The sequence below is a fragment of the Diceros bicornis genome, chromosome 10, assembly GCF_020826845.1.
Source record: "Diceros bicornis minor isolate mBicDic1 chromosome 10, mDicBic1.mat.cur, whole genome shotgun sequence".
In the NCBI taxonomy this organism is placed as follows: domain Eukaryota; kingdom Metazoa; phylum Chordata; class Mammalia; order Perissodactyla; family Rhinocerotidae; genus Diceros; species Diceros bicornis.
In genome coordinates this window covers 43,054,204-43,070,003 of record NC_080749.1, presented here as the reverse complement: position 1 = coordinate 43,070,003, position 15,800 = coordinate 43,054,204, and positions in this window count along the sequence as shown.

Genomic DNA, 15,800 nt, shown 5'->3' with positions numbered 1-15,800 from the left:
ACTGTAAATTTCATTGGTTTTCAGCCCTCCAACAATTCCTCAACTCATGAATCCACAAATTCGGCCACTTTTCTGTCTTTTTCATAGCTTCGTCATGCGCTATAGATGTTACTGTCATCATTTCTGGAGTAGTCTCATGTACAGATTGGTGAATTTTCCTCTCTTTTTCTGGTTGTACTACATTGTTGATTCATTAACATTGAACTCACAGCCAACAGCACTATAAATCATGTCTGAACAAAGCTCATCTAACACACATATTTTCTCTGGAACATCATAGTCCAATGTTTAGGAACATTAGACAGTCCTTCAGCACTACACTTGAGGCCATTTTAAACAGAGAAATAGCCAATAAAAAGCACAAAAATGCAAAAAATGTGGCAACAAATAGACTGCAGAAAGGACACTGTTGACAGTATGAGAGCTGAAACAAGAAGGCAGAGCATTGCTTTGCTTGACTTCAACTGGAAATATGTGACAAGGGACTCAAATTTTTGGCTACCCTATACATGTCCATGAATGACTGCAAAGCACTACAAGTGTTGATTTTGGAATTACCAATAAATGTTAGTGAGTAAACTAAACAATAATGAGGGTCAACTATATAAGAGATCAACACTAAGCTACCAGAGTATAAATCCAACACAGACAAGGACCATGGTTTATTTATCCCTATATATCAAATGCTTAACACATAGCTAGTGTTCAATACATATTCATCTAATAAATTAATGAACACTAAAAATGAGAAAGTATTCTAATATGCTTGTAGTTCTTTTAAAATTAAGCAATTCTTACATATAGCATGAAGAATAGGGAGAATTTACAAAAGATCTCGTGATTTTTACTGACTGTTCCAATGCCATCTGAAGAAATTCGAAACTTGGCAACTGGTTACCCAAATGTGGAGAACACAGATGAAACGGAGATAGCACCACGGGGCCAGTAGAGAGGGTGACAAGTATGAAGTTAAGGCAGCTTGCGGGTCCCTGTAAACCAAAGGAAGTTTGGACTGTGGATCCCCATCCATCCTGACTTGTGCTAACTGGGTCAGGTCAGGCCAGCTGTGGACATCTCAAGAAAGTCATAGTTGTCTGTGTGACTCCTCATGACAATTAACTTAACCTTAACATTCAATTAATCACAGAATAGTGGTAACTTTGCCCAGTAAAGAGTAAATTCCTTTCTTCATGGTTGCACATCTTCTAAGACCCCGTGCTGTCTAGAATCTGTATGAAGAATTTCTATTCTCTTGGCAATCATTTCCAAGCACCACAATTTTTGCTAATGTCCAAGATCAGTATAATAATCACAGCAATGAGATTTTACATTCTAAAATTAGTAATAATAGGGCCGGCCCCGTGGCTTAGCAGTTAAGTGCTCACGCTCCGCTGCCGACCGCCTGGGTTCGGATCCCGGGTGCACACCAACGCACCGCTTCTCTGGCCATACTGAGGCCGCTTCCCACATACAGCAACTAGAAGGATGTGCAGCTATGACATACAACTATCTACTGGGGCTTTGGGGGGAAAAAATAAATAAATAAAATCTTTAAAAATAAATAAATAAAATTAGTAATAATAGCTAACATATATAGTGCTTATTATTTACCCAGTACCTTTCTCAGTGATATATACATATATGATATGAATAATATCTTAATAGTCATATATTTTGAATATTATTCAATATATTCATGTTCAGATATTCAGAGATATATTTATTCATATTCACTTAATACAGCAACTTATGAGTAGGAAGAATTATTATCTTCCCCATTTTATAATGAGGAAACTGAGGCACACAGAGGTTAAGTAACTTGCCCAGGGTCACACAGCAATTAAGTGAGAGAGCAAGGGTTCAAATCCAGGTCTATCTCCTAACTTCCACCCACCAAGCCACCTGCATATACAATATTAAAATACTACTATTGTTAGATATCATCAGCAAATATACCTTTGGCTAAATTTTCTGAGTCTGCAGACCTATTAACCACTCAGTAATATTTGTTAATCATACACCTACTGAACGCTGGTGTAACATAAAATTTCATTGCACTTGAAGAGTTTGTAGATTTTTAGCAGAGCCTGATAAGAAAGATATTTTGTTTTCTGCTTTGTTTTTGTTTTATTTTGTTGTCTGATTTAGACTATCTTCTTTTTCTCTTTTTTACTAATGTATCTTGCCTCAAAATTGACATGAAAAATACATCACATGAAAAATAAAATCATGTTTTTGTTATAGGATTTTATAATTCATGGAAAAAGATCAAGACAGTCTGTCAAAGTGATATTAACTATTTTCATACATATGAAAATACGGTCCTAGAAAGTCCAGGAGATACTGCAGCATGAATGGAAGAAAACAATTATTTCAATTAAGACATACTCTACTTTACTACACACAAACTGAGATGATTTAAGGGCAGGAACAGCTTTATACAGTGACTGCCAGAGAACCTAGAAAACACACTCTGTTTTGCCCATAACAAAATTAATCATGTGCAGAACAGCTCAATCTGATAGAGAATTCTTATCTAGCACTTGTGTCTGCATATCAGCCTCTGTGTCAAAAAAGAAAGAAAGAAAGCAGACAAAAGAAGACTGGATCAAGGGGGAGTATTCACTATTGTTTACATTCTTCAAAATAGAAATTTTCTAAGAAAAAGAAAATGAGGGAACCAGGTCTGTTAGCATGTTAATGTCAGAGGAAGACAATCAATCTATTTTTGTAGAATAAATTTACAAAATAAACTAGCCAAAATTACAGGAATAACTCATGAGGCTTTAGAAAAGCATGTCCTCACCTACTAAGAAAGATTCCCTGCAACACCAGCAAGCACTCGATTTGGGGAGAGGGCCATGTGGAAAACATAAAAGCAGCGATGTTGATCAGGTCCAACTTAAAGCAGGCACTTTTAGCCTTGATTAATCTTTGTCCTTTTAAGTCTCCTCAAAATTTTCAGCTTCCTGATATTTAAAAGAACTAAAGTCAAAGCTGATGGGAGGCAATTAACAGAACACTAGCAGAATGGTAAATAGCGATTTTTTTCCCCAAGCAATCTAACCTCATTGAGCAAAAATAAAACTGTATTTTGTGTGTGGAAGAGGGTAGAGTGGTTTTCATTACCGTGTGTCTTAAAAATAACCTTGCTCAAATACAATCTCGATTACATATAATCTAATCTCACTAAGCAAGAGTGAAATCTTTTTTGGGAGGTGAGTAAAGGGTGTGACACTACCTTCTCTCTTAAATATAATCATCTATTCCCAGTCAAATGTCTTAAGATATTTAAGATATGTATTTACACTTATGGAATTGGGATTTTTAGGAAATAATATTTACTTTTGCATATCCTAACATTATAACATAATATGACATTATACTAGTATCTCTAAAGTCACGGACAATCTAAAATACATCTTGTTTTCTGTTTGATGCATATTTATTATTTTCTCAATTTTAAAATCATGAAAATGTCTCTTGTATTAGATCTAAGGTTGTAAGAAGTGCATGGAGACTGTCAGTTAATTGCGTGAAAATTAAACTTAAAGTGTGGGTAGGATTTGAAATGAGTTATTGAGGAAATGAAAAAATGCTCCCTGTCCTTGGGTCTTGTTAAAAATAGGACAGAGTCTCATCTGTCTGGGCTGGTTTGGGTGTGGTCCCGACTGGAGGCAGGAGGATGGACTAGAATAGACGACCGCACACCGTCCCTGACATCCTGAGGACTCTATGATTCTAGAAACGCTTGGACTCAGCACCATGGGAGTAAAGGAGAGAAAAACTCTTCTGAGTTTTTATTGAACCACCAGGGCCCGAGAAGCAAACACATCCTTCATTCCTGTAGGTTTCTGTAACTGAAAAACACCTGGAATATATGGACAGTCTCGTTTTACCCAATCAATATATTAGTCATGGTGGTGCTAGAAAGGATCTCAAAAATTATCTAGCCTTAGGCAAACCTTCACAAAAGTGTGTATCTCTTAATTTTAAGAAACTGAATCCCCTGGGGATCCACTGGAGCGTACTATTTAAAGGAATTGTATATTGAATCCTTTCATTAAGAAAATATTCCCCCTCTGTTTTGCTTTTTTTGTTTGTCCAGAATTCTGATTTTTCTGAAGTGAGGTGTACTTGTACGATACTGTCTTAATTTTTACTACTACATTAAGAATTTTTTTAAATGATTGAATTTTTACTGACTATTGTGTAGCTACTAAAATTATAACTGTAAAAACTATACAACATGAAAAAATGTAAATGAAATCTCACATGAGAAAGGTATGTAGGTCTTGAAATTTTGCATTTGCTATGATAACAAATATAAAAATTATAATTATATCTGAATTAAGATCAGAAGAAGCTTTTACAAGGTAAGGTTAGGTAAAAACACAATGTTACAAAAAATTTACATAAAAGTGCTTACTAATTTCAAAATTAATTATAAAATTAATTAACTGAATCACTCGTATCTTTCATTGGCTCTTTGCTTAAAGTGAAATAATGAGGCATAATGCATTGAGTATGAACTGAGTTCAAATCCTGATTCCCCTACTCTGAAGATTTGGGAAGATGTGACCTCACACAGCCTTTGTTTTCTCATCTGCAAATGCAAAGATGGTAACCTACAAAGCAGAGTGATTGAGAGAATTAAGTGAGATAACATTTAATAAATGTTATCTATCTATCAAGTGCAAAATCTATCAAGTGTAAAAGATGCATGGAAGTCAAATGTAAGCATGACCTCCAGGAAGCCAACAAGAAAATGGCTGTTTTTTGGACTGGATCCTGGTAGGGCAGGGGTGCTCTGACCTAACTACACTTTGCCCATTTCCCACTAACGCCAATTGCCTGCTAGGCAATCAAGTCTCCCTGCACAGCATTCATTAAGGGATGTTAACTCCACCCTTTGAGCACATAAGAGACTGGTCTTTCAAAGAACTGAAATATCCTAATGATTCCGCTGCAGTAAACACCACTGCCCTGTAATCGCATTACCCAGGAGTCTAACTTCCTTCCTTCTAGACATCAGGGTGCAGGTACTGTTCTTCTGAATGCTAGATTAGATTTCCTCTCCTCCCTAGCCAGACATCTCCCAAATACAAGGAAATCTATCTAAAGCATCTTGACAGTGCAGGATTACTCGCATTTCATTATCGTTGCTGTGTCAGTCACAATATATACCAAACACAGAAAGTCGTGACAAAGATTGGAGGGTTTACAATCACTGCATTCTGCATTGCACATGCAGGAAATGGAAACGATTGAGGTTCGTATGAGTGGAATTTAGTCCACCAGACAGATTTACAGTCTTGCTTATGCTCCAATATCCATTAAAGTGGGAAGGTTGCAAACATAAAAAGGTTCACGCAACCTTAGAACCATAATTTGATGGAGAGTAATGTCCCTCAAAAGTGCAAGTGAACAGCTTAGTGTCAATCTAATTGAAAGCTACCACACTGGGGTGAATCTTAGGTCCCCAATGTTCAATATTCCTTATCAGTGAAAAAATGGAATTGGGAAATTCTCAATTCTGGTATGATAGCAAATATGACAAGATTATAATGTAAAAAATACAAGAAGAAAATTGAAAGTGTTCTTTATAAATTAGAGATATGTGTAAACAAAGAATTTTGAGAGAAAAGTACAAAGGCAACATTAACATGTGCCCTGAAATTAAAATACTCTCTGCTGATATAATAGGAGAAATGATGATCTAGACATAAACATCAATACCTGGATTTGAGATTTCAGCGGAATACAAGTTCAAGATACTGATAAATCAACAGTGGATTTGTCTTGTTCCTTTTTATAATAATAGAACATGATAGTATCTTAAAAGAAGGGTAGACCGGAAGAGCTTGGTAAAGCACATACTTTGTTGAGCATGAGACAGTGCTTTACTAGACTATCCAACTGAATCACAATGTGGTAAATTGTGCACCTAGAAAATGCATCTAAATACTAGAAAATATTTAAAGGAAAGATGAAAAACCTGAAGTTATTTAGTCAATAGAAAAGATATCTGAGAAGTTATTTATATCACAGAGCACTGACTAAACATTATACATCTTCCACAGGGCAGGATGTGATTTCTTAATGCCATAAATTGCAACTTGAGTACCTGAAAGAAGGGATTTCTTGATAATAAAAATGGCTAAACTTGAATAAGTTATTGAAGGAAGTTATGTGATCCTGCAAAGTCTACAGGTCAATGATAAATGAGAAGCTCTGCCTAATGTGAACTGGTTTGATACTTGAGGAGATTCAAGGTGTTAGACCAGAGCATGTCTAGCGGTTTTAGCCAAGTCTTATATACATAAACATTTTGACTTAACTCCTACCTTCAATCTCCTGCTTTTTTTCCTGTACATGTTCTCCTTAGGTGATCTCATCTGATCGTTTGGTTTTGACCACAATCCATATATACTTGCTGACTCCAAGTCTATCTACACTTCTGATATCTCCTCTTAACTTCAGACTCACAGATACAAATACCTGCTGGACACATTCACTCACATATTCACTGGCACCTCAAAATCAGTACCCCCCAAACAAATAATTTTACACAGATGTTCATAACATCATTGTTCATGATAGCCAAAAGATGGAAACAACCCAAATATCCATCAAAGAATGAATTGATAAACAAATTGTGGTATATACATACAATGGAATATTATTCAGCCATAAAAAGGAATAAAGTACTGATACATGCTACAATGTGGATGAACCTCAGAAACACGCTTAGTGAAAGATGCCAGACAAAAAAAGGTCCCGTGTTGTATGATTCCATTTATATGAAATATCCAGAACTGGCAAATCCATAAAGACAGAAAGCAGATTGTTGGTTGCCAGATGCTTGGAAGACAGGGGAATGAGGGATAATTGCTTAATAGGTAATTTGCTGAATTAACTTCCATGTAGCATACAGTGTTTATTATATGAGTAAGTAAGTAAAGTAAAAGAGTAAGTAATAAGGATGTGTTCATTTGAACTTGCATACATTATTGTGGTAGTCTGACTCCAAGATGGCCTCCAATGATCCCCACTCCTGCTACACACATTCTTGTGTAGTCAGTTCCTTGCCACATTGTAACTAATAGAATATGGCAGAATTGATGGTATGTCACTTCTGAGATTAGGTTATAAAAAACACTACAGCTTCAGTCTTGATTGAGCCTTCTCTTAGATAGATAGATAGATAGATAGATAGATAGATAGATAGACAGACAGACAGATGATAGATAGAGAGATAGGTAGATAGATATAGAGATAGAGAGAGCTGTCATGTCAAGAGCAGTCCTATAGAGAGGCTCACATGGAGAGGAACTGAGGATACCAGCCAATAGGCACATGAGTAACCTTGGAAGTGGACCCTTCAATGCAAGTTAAACCTTCAGGTGACTATAGTCCCAATTGACAGCTAAATGTCATGAGAGACCCTGAGCCAGAATCATCCAGCTAAGCCACTCCCAAATTCCTGACCCTCAGAAACCATGTGAGATAATGAATGTTTGTTGCTTAAGTTGCTAAATTTGGGGTAATTTATTAATCAGCAATAGATAACTAATACAATTATTAAAACTCAACAGTAACCATGGCAATTATTTGGAATTTAGACCAAGAAAAGACTTTTTCAGGGAGGAGTGTTTTCTCATTAACATTGTTTAGTGATGAAAAGGGTGCACAGTGATAATATAAAGCATACTGACTTCTAGTTAGCTTTCTTATTGTTTTTAAATTCTCCACAATGCTCCCTTATTGCCTGCACCCAGAATGGACCGCTCCCACTGCTCTTATATATCCTTGCTATAGTTTAAGCCATTGTCATCTCTTCCCTGGAATAACTGGAGTTTCTGATTCTCGTCTCCCCCATCCACACTGAATCTATCTACCATGACAATGTAATCTTTCTAATCATAAATTTGACCTTGTAACTCAGATTATAGTAAATCCCTTAATAACTCCGTTGTGACTACAGAACAAAGCCCAGGTGATTTACAAAGCTCTTCATGTTGCCTATGCAGAAAATACTGGAAAATTTCACTTATTGCATAGTACACACACGTACTGATCTTTTGCCTGGATTTCTCCAATTTTCCTCCAACTCTACCCCTACTCCATTCCAATTGTATTGCTATTTACTTGGTGAATTTTCTTTTTTTTTCCACAAACTATAGCTAAAATGTCTCTTCTTAGAGAAGCTTCATTGGACTTCCTCAGTCCAAACAAAGTGCTTCCTCCTTATCCAGCTTACCATACTCTATAGCAATTGTATGTTTACATCTGTTTTCTCTACTGGACTGAGAACCATTCAAGGACAGGACTATATTAAATTCGTCTTTAGTGCCCTGTCAATTAACACAGTGTCAGGCCACCTAGTAGGCATGTGCTAAACAATGGAATGAATAAATATTGATAATTAAAGCAACAACAGCAACAAAAACTATCCACTATCATAACACCCTAACTCACAACTACTGTAATGTTTACACAAGCATTTCCATATTTTTATAGATAATTAATTTTATATAAATTATCAATTTCTATGCATAGCATTTGCACAGTTTAGCATTCTGCATTTCTTTTTCATTTTGGATAGCTTCTACCTCTATCTGTTCATGTTCACTAATCTTTTCTTCTGTAGTGTCTAAGCTGCTGTTCATCTTTTCAAGTATACTTTTCATCTCAGGCATTGTTTTTTATAAATAAGTAGAGATCATAACTGCAATTTAAATATACAGCATAGTATGGTTGTCAGCTAAAATGTGTCCCTTCACGCTATAATACATAAATCATCCCTTCCTTCCTTCCTTCCTACCCTCCTTCCTTTCTTCTTTGTCACTCTATTAAAAAAAATTTATCATCATAAGTTCCTTTCAAGTTTGCTGGCAACTGAGTTCATCATGTTAACGTTTTTGGTAGTGATGTGTGGCACCAGTACTGGAGGAGGTGATGAGGATGATGGTAGGGCCAGGAGAAGAAGACGAAGAAGAGAGAAAGGAGAGGATGAAGGGGAAGAAAAAGATGAGAGGATCAAAGGGAGAAAGAAGAGAAGGAGAAAAGAAATCTTAAAAGAAATCCAGTCTAAGTAGGAGGACAGTACTGACAATATTAAAAAAATAGGGCCTTTATAATCAGAAGTCCTGGGATTTTGCTCTAGATTTTAACTTACCATAAAGAACTATCCTAGGCCAATTATTGTATATCTCTGAGCCTTGGTTTTTTTCATATATAAAATAACTAATAATAATTAATATTTTTGTAGTGCTTACTCTGTGCCAGGCACTATTCTAAGTCCCTTATGTATATTAACTCATTTAATCCTCCCAACAACCTTATTTTACACCTTCCTAGTTAGGAAGTGGAACGCCCAACGTTAAACTGAGGCAATCTGACTCCAGAGTCTGTGCCCTTAATAACAATATCTACCTGGAAGGATTTCAGTGAAGATCAAATGAGGTAACTTATGTGAGAGGGTTTTGTAAACAAAAAAGTAATTACGTTAAAATAATTTCAAAATAATTGTGATGGCAATGATGGTGATAAAATTCAAATAAGACTACAGGAAGTCTTAAGAACAAAAACAAGTATTGCTGAGAATTCGACTATAATTTAGATTTGGAAAATTTACAAGTGCTAAAGAAGCTAAAGATGATGCTTCCTTTATATTTTCTTCCCCAGCTTTCTAATTCCACAGCAGCATCAAGTAAACAGAATTACCAATGCCTTCCACCTTGACTTGGCTAATAATCTATAATGCCACAGAACCCATACCCTGGTAGATAAAAATTGATAGAATTTATAGTCTTGGATTTTTATTTTTATTAAATATTTCTATATGATTTTGAAACACAGGTATCTTTTCATTTCAGTACTGCATTGAAGAGTATGTGAGTGTGTGTATACATATGTGTATGTGAAATCTCAGCTTTGAGAACATTGTTCTATCTCATTTTTAAATACTTTAAAAAAAAATCTCTCAGGGCCAGCCTGGTGGCATAGTAGTTGAGTTTGTGCACTCTGCTTTGGCAGCCCAAGGTTCGTGGGTTCGGATCCCAGGCGTGGACATACACATCACTCATCAAGCCATGTTGTGGCGGCATCCCACATACAAGATAGAGGAAGACGGGCACAGATGTTAGCTCAGAGACGATCTTCCTCACCAAAAAAAACCCTCTAACTTCTAAGAATTGAATACTAAATAGCTATCTTTAATGTTGGGGTTTTTTAACATGTAAAAAAAAGAAAGAAGTGGGGAAAGGAAAACAGTCTATTCTATCTCTTCTGATGTTTCTGTAGAAGTTCTCTTATTGATGAACATACTGGAAACATTCTAATTAAAAGCGAGCCTTAAAATGTTCAGAGCACAGGCACGTTTTCTTGAACTCTTATAACTCTGAATTCATGAAATCACAGCCTACCTTACATAGGCATCTCAACATATTGCTGCATAGGTCAGGCTATATTGAAAGGTTAAATTACAGTTGAAAAAATAACCTTCAGTAGACATCTGTTTAATAACATGATTTTGTTGGTATTTTTAAAACATTTTTTTTAAAATGATGCCATTAAATGATTTTTATCAAAAGCATTTTAAAAACCTGGAAAGCTAACGCATAAAAATTAAAAGCTATCTTTAAGAAATATTGGCCTCCACAAAATCCAAATTTCTAACAAAAATCAGCACGAGGACTGCTGGCCTATAGGAAAGAAATCAGACAGTAAAGTGAAAGAATTTTTTCCCCTTGCTATTCAACTGGCTTACTCCCTTAACTTTTGAAAATTTTAACTTATTTTGGGCTTTGTTGTCATCAAAGGTTATAATAATACTTATCAGCAACCTGTTAACAAACACATTCATAGGATTAGCTAATGAGTGCATATAATGGAACCATGGTTCCTTGAGGTCAGGGTCTACGTCTTTACCCGTCTCTAGAGGCCATTAATAAATAGTCCCTTGCATACTGATGGTGCTTACTAGATGCTTACTAGATGAATTAATTAGTTACTAAATTATTTCTTTTGTCCCTTTGTGGAGATGGTCATCTGGGCTAGGTCAGTTAGGGTATGAGGATAAAGAGGTGAAACCTTCTGTATGGACCACCCACCCCAAGCAGAGCTGATTGGGGGAATGTATGTTCTTGATGGTCAACTGAGTCCTTAGTTCCACTAAATTCTTAGATAGCAGCATCCAACGTCATGCATTACTTGCTAAATTTAGGACATAGTAGTCCACCAACGTCGACATTACTAAATATTCAGGGTAACCAAGTTCCTCAACTGCCCAATTTTAGCCCTCATTAATAAATTTATCAAAAACAATTTTCAATTCATGTATACTTTTGTTTATTTCACTTCGTGGAGGAATGTTTTCCTAAAGTTTAGTACCTACTGGTTGAAATATATGTTCCTTTTATTGGTCGAAGATACACTGGGGCAAGGAGAGAATATGTGGGTGGTTGTTACACGGTCACTTCTGCAAATCACAAAATCACTGAATTTCTAAATTGGAAGGGACCTTTGAGCACTTAAAAAACATTTCTTACCACGAATTGTGGAGGTTGCCTAGTCTTGACACTTCTCCATGTGCCTCCAATGAATTTGCACATTAATTGGATAAGTGGTGATCTGAGAGAGGTTCAGACTTGGTGCCACAGGAAGGGCATCCAATCTAACATGGTGGCTGAAGGAAGTCTTGATGGAGCTGTCTTAAGAAAGAGTAAGAACGGACCAGGTAAAGAAAGGTGAAATGTGCTCTAGAGAGATGGATTGGAAATAGCCAAAGCTGGTTGGAGTTGTACAACAATATGGTAAGGATTGGAAGGAGTAAACATGGAGTGGAGGAAAGAATGACAAGTCAAGCATAGAGGGAAGGAAAGAGCTACAAGCCAAGAGGTAATATAGTGGAAGGAAATGAATCTGGAAAAATGAGAATGTCTGGTTAGAAAGGGATTTGTGAGCTGTGATAAAATGTGTGAACTAAACAGTGCTTCTCAAAGTCTAGTGGGGGATAAGGGACACACTCTGAGAATTTTTTAATTTGTCTTTCATTTTGATGAAAAAAATTTTAAAGTATATTACTACTTATAAAGATAGTAAGATTTTAGTTTCTTCAGACAGGGCTCCACAAAATAGAGTTTGAGGAGAAATATCTAAGAAACATCAGGCTAGAAGATTTAGACTTAACCTTCCTTGAAGACTGTAAAACAATTCCCTATTTGTGACAAAACTTCATTGTAGATTAAAACCACTGCTTCCCTTTTATCTACATTCTTATTTGTTTAACCCTCTAAGAACTGTAACATATTTGTCAGTCATACTTCCACCTTGCAAAAACCATGTGGCCTTTCTGCTTTAAGTGTTCAGTAAATGTATGACACACATCACCTAGATACCTAGCGTGGAAGCAAGAATACTCACCGATCAGTGATTCTTCAAGTTCTGCATGAAATCTTTCTAATGAACCTAAATCCCATTTCCAATTCACTGATGCTCCAGCACAGGGGCTTTTTGTAGCAAAATTTCTAATTTTATCCTTCAATTATTTCAATACTCTCAGGCAGATGGCATTAGAACAAAGGCATTAATCAATGCTAATTTGTTTGCTCCACTTCTGATTAACTATAATAAAAAAAATGTTTACCTTTGGTTATAAGTGAAACCAGATTGGAGATCTTGGATGGGATAATTTGTGCCTCAAAGTCTTTAACTTGCTGCTGCTTCTGCAAGGACACAACCCCCCACTTTTCACCTCATACAAGGTTCTTATGGGGCTGACCCATTCTCATTTATCATGTCTCCTTGTAGTGGTTTTCCCTGACTACTCTGCTTAAAATTCCTAACCTCACTCTCACAAAATTACTCTCCTCCCATTATCGCATTGCTTTCTTCATAGAGTTTATCACAATTTATCATTGTTTTATTTCTGTCTCTCTAACTAGATTGTAAGCTCCATGCAGGCGAACACCAAGTCAACTGTATCCCCAATGTCCTACACATAGAGGATGCCTCTTAAATGCTAGTAAAGGAATAAATGTATAACTTCTCTTGGGGAAATTCACTCAATGGCTCATGCTCCCCTAGAGGTCATCTTGGGACAACTTTCATTAAGAATCTTTCATGAGCTTCTGCCTCCAATGTGATAAGTATGAAGAACACATTTTAAAGAATTTGTTATTAGTAAAAAACATTTTTTTAAGGTCAAGCTGATGTGGGTTTCTTAGAGAAATGGCTGATCCAGATTTGGGCATGAATTGTGCAAGAACTTGGAACAATCTTATCATGCTAGAAAGCAAAAAAATCTATTGGACTATTGGGGTCTGTTAAAAAAGATACAGGAGCCAATTCAAAGGGTTTCCCATTGGCTGAAGATGGGACAATTTGAGCATTAACAAGAATAATGACTGCAATGGATTGAAACAAAGCAAATATATAAAAATCCACTAGTTCAGGGGGCCAGCCCCATGGCCTAGTGGTTAATTTCAGCTTGCTCCCCTTCAGCAGCCCCAGTTTGGTTCCTGGGTGTGGACCTACACCACTCATTGGTGGCCATGCTGTGGCGGCAGCCCACACACAAAACAGAGGAAGATTGGCAAAGATGTTAGCTCAGGGTGAATCTTCCTCAGCAAAAAAAAAAAAAAAAAAAAAAAAAATCCAGAAGTTCAGAATGTTATTTAAAACTAGTTAGCTTTGGAGTTTCCTATGGCATCAACTCTTTATTTTAAAAATTGGTAAATAGGGGGAAATTTATCCTGTTTTTCCTATGCTAATTGTATTTCAAGTTAACCAAAGAGTTGAAGAGAGAAAGTTCTTCTCTGTAGACAATTTCCAACTAATAAGTGCACAAGGAATGATAAAATTATAAAAACCACAATTTTGTAACCCCTAATGAAATAGTGGATTGAGATAACACTCATGAATGGCTATTAAAACTACAGAATTTTCTAATGGATAAATCAGACTGGAAATACCTGAACTTCTGATCAATATTAACATCACTAGAAGTGAGACAACCAGACATTATGTGTCTCCTGATGTGATGGCACGCACATCACCTATGTGTGTTCAGAACCATCCATAAAGTATTTCTTTGCCAAAATGTGAAACTGCGTGCAACTAAACCTCTAGAACTAACCATCACTTTAAATGACACCATGAGGTTACAATCAGCTAGGTGGGAAATTCTATAGGACAAATGACCTGATTTCTTTAACAAACAAATATCACTTTAAAAACTGAGTGAGAGTGAACTTTTATACATTAAAAGAGGCTTGAGATATAGCAACCAAATTTAATGAGGACATTGTTTCATCCTGATTTAAATAAACGAACTACAAAAAGCAATTTTTAGATAATCAGAGAAAAATGATCAAGAACTGAGTATTAGTTGATTTTAAAAAATCATTGTCAATTTTGTTAGATGTGATCATGATACTGTGTTACAAAAAAAGTTCTTATTTGTTAGAGATAGATATTAAAATAGTTGCAGGTAAAATGATATGGTGTTTGGGATATACTTTAAAATACTCCAGAAAAATAAAAATTGTGTGCGTGAAACAAGAATGACAAAATGTTGATAAATGTTGAAGCTGGGTATTAGGAAAAGAGGGGTCATTATTCTAGTCTCTCTGCTTTTGTATTTGTTTGAAACTGATCACGATTAAAGTTAAAAGCTGAGTTTTTAAAATGTGTTAGTGTCAACTCCAGCAAACATACAAAAGAGTCTATGAACCACTTAAAGAAAAATATTGAAATATATTCCTATGTATCTACAACCCAGTGCAAAACATGGAACAGTATATTCCCATGTATCCACAACCCAGTGCAAAACATGGAACATTACCGTCTCTCCAAGTCCTCTTTGGTCCACCCCTGAATATCTCACCCTTCTTCTCCTTAGAGGTAACAGCTATTCTGAATTTTGTGTTATAATCCCCTTATTTTTCTTTACAGTTTTTTTTAAGTATTCATGTACTTGTTCTTACACAACATACCATTTTTTTTCTGTTTTTGAACTTCATACAAATGGAATCATGCTTTATGTTGATCTGCTTCTTCAACATCAGTTTTGAAATGATCAATGTTAATGCTTTTAACTGTAGTTTATCCATTTTCACTGCTGCAAATTGTTCCATTGTACACATACACTAGTCTTTTTATCCATTCTACAGTCGGTAGACACTTGAGTTATTTTCAGTATATTATGAACATTCATGTACATTTCTTTGAGGTATATACTTACAAGTAGGATTACTGTGTCACAGCATACATGCAAATGAAATTGAGTAATGCTAAACTGTTTCTAACATGGTGGCTGTACCAATTTACACTTCCTCCAGTAAGGAGTGTTTTGGAGATTTTTCCCTTTTCTACATCTTCACCTTTTCTTAATATTTTCATAGTTCTTAATTTTGGCCAATCTGGTGAGTGTGAAATGATATCTTATTATTATTTTAATTTGCATTTCATTTATTGCTGGTGAGTGTGAGCATCTTCATATGTCAGAGGGACATTTGTGCTTCCTTCTCTGTGAAATACACACATTCATTCTTTTGCCCATGTTCTAACAAATTGTTTTTCTTTTTCTTACTGATTTCAAGGAGTTCTTTATGTATTCTGTATATTAACCTTTTGCAGTTACATGGATTACAAATAACTATTTTGTGGCTTGCTTTTTGACTTTCTTTATAGAATCCTTTGATGAATCAGTGTTCTGAATTTTAACATAGTCAAATTGATCAATCTTGCACTCTTGGTCACTATATTAAAGAAATCTTTTCCTACCTCAAGGC